This window comes from Trifolium pratense, unplaced genomic scaffold (genome assembly GCF_020283565.1).
Source record: "Trifolium pratense cultivar HEN17-A07 unplaced genomic scaffold, ARS_RC_1.1 scaffold_87, whole genome shotgun sequence".
NCBI classification, from domain to species: Eukaryota; Viridiplantae; Streptophyta; class Magnoliopsida; order Fabales; family Fabaceae; genus Trifolium; species Trifolium pratense.
Window position 1 is genome coordinate 25,001 of NW_025721069.1, and position 6,602 is coordinate 31,602.

The window sequence follows — 6,602 nt, forward strand, 5'->3', positions numbered from 1 at the left end:
ACGAGACGGGGCCTTGGTCCAACTTGGCATAGGCATGGAATTTGATCTTTATTACTTGGCCACGGTCATGCCACGGTACATGGAGGTTGCTTGACACCCCCGTGTGCATTTCGGAGCACTTTGATTTTTTGGCCCCCCGCGTGCCTTGCCACGCCCTTGCTTATAGCAAAACGAGACGGGGCCTTGGTCCAACTTGGCATAGGCATGGAATTTGATCTTTATTACTTGGCCACGGTCATGCCACGGTACATGGAGGTTGCTTGACACCCCCGTGTGCATTTTCGGAGCACTTTGATTTTTTGGCCCCCCGCGTGCCTTGCCACGCCCTTGCTTATAGCAAAACGAGACGGGGCCTTGGTCCAACTTGGCATAGGCATGGAATTTGATCTTTATTACTTGGCCACGGTCATGCCACGGTACATGGAGGTTGCTTGACACCCCCGTGTGCATTTTGGAGCACTTTGATTTTTTGGCCCCCCGCGTGCCTTGCCACGCCCTTGCTTATAGCAAAACGAGACGGGGCCTTGGTCCAACTTGGCATAGGCATGGAATTTGATCTTTATTACTTGGCCACGGTCATGCCACGGTACATGGAGGTTGCTTGACACCCCCGTGTGCATTTCGGAGCACTTTGATTTTTTGGCCCCCCGCGTGCCTTGCCACGCCCTTGCTTATAGCAAAACGAGACGGGGCCTTGGTCCAACTTGGCATAGGCATGGAATTTGATCTTTATTACTTGGCCACGGTCATGCCACGGTACATGGAGGTTGCTTGACACCCCCGTGTGCATTTCGGAGCACTTTGATTTTTTGGCCCCCCGCGTGCCTTGCCACGCCCTTGCTTATAGCAAAACGAGACGGGGCCTTGGTCCAACTTGGCATAGGCATGGAATTTGATCTTTATTACTTGGCCACGGTCATGCCACGGTACATGGAGGTTGCTTGACACCCCCGTGTGCATTTTCGGAGCACTTTGATTTTTTGGCCCCCCGCGTGCCTTGCCACGCCCTTGCTTATAGCAAAACGAGACGGGGCCTTGGTCCAACTTGGCATAGGCATGGAATTTGATCTTTATTACTTGGCCACGGTCATGCCACGGTACATGGAGGTTGCTTGACACCCCCGTGTGCATTTCGGAGCACTTTGATTTTTTGGCCCCCCGCGTGCCTTGCCACGCCCTTGCTTATAGCAAAACGAGACGGGGCCTTGGTCCAACTTGGCATAGGCATGGAATTTGATCTTTATTACTTGGCCACGGTCATGCCACGGTACATGGAGGTTGCTTGACACCCCCGTGTGCATTTCGGAGCACTTTGATTTTTTGGCCCCCCGCGTGCCTTGCCACGCCCTTGCTTATAGCAAAACGAGACGGGGCCTTGGTCCAACTTGGCATAGGCATGGAATTTGATCTTTATTACTTGGCCACGGTCATGCCACGGTACATGGAGGTTGCTTGACACCCCCGTGTGCATTTTCGGAGCACTTTGATTTTTTGGCCCCCCGCGTGCCTTGCCACGCCCTTGCTTATAGCAAAACGAGACGGGGCCTTGGTCCAACTTGGCATAGGCATGGAATTTGATCTTTATTACTTGGCCACGGTCATGCCACGGTACATGGAGGTTGCTTGACACCCCCGTGTGCATTTTGGAGCACTTTGATTTTTTGGCCCCCCGCGTGCCTTGCCACGCCCTTGCTTATAGCAAAACGAGATGGGGCCTTGGTCCAACTTGGCATAGGCATGGAATTTGATCTTTATTACTTGGCCACGGTCATGCCACGGTACATGGAGGTTGCTTGACACCCCCGTGTGCATTTCGGAGCACTTTGATTTTTTGGCCCCCCGCGTGCCTTGCCACGCCCTTGCTTATAGCAAAACGAGACGGGGCCTTGGTCCAACTTGGCATAGGCATGGAATTTGATCTTTATTACTTGGCCACGGTCATGCCACGGTACATGGAGGTTGCTTGACACCCCCGTGTGCATTTCGGAGCACTTTGATTTTTTGGCCCCCCGCGTGCCTTGCCACGCCCTTGCTTATAGCAAAACGAGACGGGGCCTTGGTCCAACTTGGCATAGGCATGGAATTTGATCTTTATTACTTGGCCACGGTCATGCCACGGTACATGGAGGTTGCTTGACACCCCCGTGTGCATTTTCGGAGCACTTTGATTTTTTGGCCCCCCGCGTGCCTTGCCACGCCCTTGCTTATAGCAAAACGAGACGGGGCCTTGGTCCAACTTGGCATAGGCATGGAATTTGATCTTTATTACTTGGCCACGGTCATGCCACGGTACATGGAGGTTGCTTGACACCCCCGTGTGCATTTCGGAGCACTTTGATTTTTTGGCCCCCCGCGTGCCTTGCCACGCCCTTGCTTATAGCAAAACGAGACGGGGCCTTGGTCCAACTTGGCATAGGCATGGAATTTGATCTTTATTACTTGGCCACGGTCATGCCACGGTACATGGAGGTTGCTTGACACCCCCGTGTGCATTTCGGAGCACTTTGATTTTTTGGCCCCCCGCGTGCCTTGCCACGCCCTTGCTTATAGCAAAACGAGACGGGGCCTTGGTCCAACTTGGCATAGGCATGGAATTTGATCTTTATTACTTGGCCACGGTCATGCCACGGTACATGGAGGTTGCTTGACACCCCCGTGTGCATTTCGGAGCACTTTGATTTTTTGGCCCCCCGCGTGCCTTGCCACGCCCTTGCTTATAGCAAAACGAGACGGGGCCTTGGTCCAACTTGGCATAGGCATGGAATTTGATCTTTATTACTTGGCCACGGTCATGCCACGGTACATGGAGGTTGCTTGACACCCCCGTGTGCATTTTCGGAGCACTTTGATTTTTTGGCCCCCCGCGTGCCTTGCCACGCCCTTGCTTATAGCAAAACGAGACGGGGCCTTGGTCCAACTTGGCATAGGCATGGAATTTGATCTTTATTACTTGGCCACGGTCATGCCACGGTACATGGAGGTTGCTTGACACCCCCGTGTGCATTTCGGAGCACTTTGATTTTTTGGCCCCCCGCGTGCCTTGCCACGCCCTTGCTTAGAGCAAAACGAGACGGGGCCTTGGTCCAACTTGGCATAGGCATGGAATTTGATCTTTATTACTTGGCCACGGTCATGCCACGGTACATGGAGGTTGCTTGACACCCCCGTGTGCATTTCGGAGCACTTTGATTTTTTGGCCCCCCGCGTGCCTTGCCACGCCCTTGCTTATAGCAAAACGAGACGGGGCCTTGGTCCAACTTGGCATAGGCATGGAATTTGATCTTTATTACTTGGCCACGGTCATGCCACGGTACATGGAGGTTGCTTGACACCCCCGTGTGCATTTTCGGAGCACTTTGATTTTTTGGCCCCCCGCGTGCCTTGCCACGCCCTTGCTTATAGCAAAACGAGACGGGGCCTTGGTCCAACTTGGCATAGGCATGGAATTTGATCTTTATTACTTGGCCACGGTCATGCCACGGTACATGGAGGTTGCTTGACACCCCCGTGTGCATTTTGGAGCACTTTGATTTTTTGGCCCCCCGCGTGCCTTGCCACGCCCTTGCTTATAGCAAAACGAGATGGGGCCTTGGTCCAACTTGGCATAGGCATGGAATTTGATCTTTATTACTTGGCCACGGTCATGCCACGGTACATGGAGGTTGCTTGACACCCCCGTGTGCATTTCGGAGCACTTTGATTTTTTGGCCCCCCGCGTGCCTTGCCACGCCCTTGCTTATAGCAAAACGAGACGGGGCCTTGGTCCAACTTGGCATAGGCATGGAATTTGATCTTTATTACTTGGCCACGGTCATGCCACGGTACATGGAGGTTGCTTGACACCCCCGTGTGCATTTTCGGAGCACTTTGATTTTTTGGCCCCCCGCGTGCCTTGCCACGCCCTTGCTTATAGCAAAACGAGACGGGGCCTTGGTCCAACTTGGCATAGGCATGGAATTTGATCTTTATTACTTGGCCACGGTCATGCCACGGTACATGGAGGTTGCTTGACACCCCCGTGTGCATTTTGGAGCACTTTGATTTTTTGGCCCCCCGCGTGCCTTGCCACGCCCTTGCTTATAGCAAAACGAGATGGGGCCTTGGTCCAACTTGGCATAGGCATGGAATTTGATCTTTATTACTTGGCCACGGTCATGCCACGGTACATGGAGGTTGCTTGACACCCCCGTGTGCATTTCGGAGCACTTTGATTTTTTGGCCCCCCGCGTGCCTTGCCACGCCCTTGCTTATAGCAAAACGAGACGGGGCCTTGGTCCAACTTGGCATAGGCATGGAATTTGATCTTTATTACTTGGCCACGGTCATGCCACGGTACATGGAGGTTGCTTGACACCCCCGTGTGCATTTTCGGAGCACTTTGATTTTTTGGCCCCCCGCGTGCCTTGCCACGCCCTTGCTTATAGCAAAACGAGACGGGGCCTTGGTCCAACTTGGCATAGGCATGGAATTTGATCTTTATTACTTGGCCACGGTCATGCCACGGTACATGGAGGTTGCTTGACACCCCCGTGTGCATTTTGGAGCACTTTGATTTTTTGGCCCCCCGCGTGCCTTGCCACGCCCTTGCTTATAGCAAAACGAGATGGGGCCTTGGTCCAACTTGGCATAGGCATGGAATTTGATCTTTATTACTTGGCCACGGTCATGCCACGGTACATGGAGGTTGCTTGACACCCCCGTGTGCATTTCGGAGCACTTTGATTTTTTGGCCCCCCGCGTGCCTTGCCACGCCCTTGCTTATAGCAAAACGAGACGGGGCCTTGGTCCAACTTGGCATAGGCATGGAATTTGATCTTTATTACTTGGCCACGGTCATGCCACGGTACATGGAGGTTGCTTGACACCCCCGTGTGCATTTTCGGAGCACTTTGATTTTTTGGCCCCCCGCGTGCCTTGCCACGCCCTTGCTTATAGCAAAACGAGACGGGGCCTTGGTCCAACTTGGCATAGGCATGGAATTTGATCTTTATTACTTGGCCACGGTCATGCCACGGTACATGGAGGTTGCTTGACACCCCCGTGTGCATTTCGGAGCACTTTGATTTTTTGGCCCCCCGCGTGCCTTGCCACGCCCTTGCTTATAGCAAAACGAGACGGGGCCTTGGTCCAACTTGGCATAGGCATGGAATTTGATCTTTATTACTTGGCCACGGTCATGCCACGGTACATGGAGGTTGCTTGACACCCCCGTGTGCATTTCGGAGCACTTTGATTTTTTGGCCCCCCGCGTGCCTTGCCACGCCCTTGCTTATAGCAAAACGAGACGGGGCCTTGGTCCAACTTGGCATAGGCATGGAATTTGATCTTTATTACTTGGCCACGGTCATGCCACGGTACATGGAGGTTGCTTGACACCCCCGTGTGCATTTTCGGAGCACTTTGATTTTTTGGCCCCCCGCGTGCCTTGCCACGCCCTTGCTTATAGCAAAACGAGACGGGGCCTTGGTCCAACTTGGCATAGGCATGGAATTTGATCTTTATTACTTGGCCACGGTCATGCCACGGTACATGGAGGTTGCTTGACACCCCCGTGTGCATTTTGGAGCACTTTGATTTTTTGGCCCCCCGCGTGCCTTGCCACGCCCTTGCTTATAGCAAAACGAGATGGGGCCTTGGTCCAACTTGGCATAGGCATGGAATTTGATCTTTATTACTTGGCCACGGTCATGCCACGGTACATGGAGGTTGCTTGACACCCCCGTGTGCATTTCGGAGCACTTTGATTTTTTGGCCCCCCGCGTGCCTTGCCACGCCCTTGCTTATAGCAAAACGAGACGGGGCCTTGGTCCAACTTGGCATAGGCATGGAATTTGATCTTTATTACTTGGCCACGGTCATGCCACGGTACATGGAGGTTGCTTGACACCCCCGTGTGCATTTTCGGAGCACTTTGATTTTTTGGCCCCCCGCGTGCCTTGCCACGCCCTTGCTTATAGCAAAACGAGACGGGGCCTTGGTCCAACTTGGCATAGGCATGGAATTTGATCTTTATTACTTGGCCACGGTCATGCCACGGTACATGGAGGTTGCTTGACACCCCCGTGTGCATTTTGGAGCACTTTGATTTTTTGGCCCCCCGCGTGCCTTGCCACGCCCTTGCTTATAGCAAAACGAGATGGGGCCTTGGTCCAACTTGGCATAGGCATGGAATTTGATCTTTATTACTTGGCCACGGTCATGCCACGGTACATGGAGGTTGCTTGACACCCCCGTGTGCATTTCGGAGCACTTTGATTTTTTGGCCCCCCGCGTGCCTTGCCACGCCCTTGCTTATAGCAAAACGAGACGGGGCCTTGGTCCAACTTGGCATAGGCATGGAATTTGATCTTTATTACTTGGCCACGGTCATGCCACGGTACATGGAGGTTGCTTGACACCCCCGTGTGCATTTTCGGAGCACTTTGATTTTTTGGCCCCCCGCGTGCCTTGCCACGCCCTTGCTTATAGCAAAACGAGACGGGGCCTTGGTCCAACTTGGCATAGGCATGGAATTTGATCTTTATTACTTGGCCACGGTCATGCCACGGTACATGGAGGTTGCTTGACACCCCCGTGTGCATTTTGGAGCACTTTGATTTTTT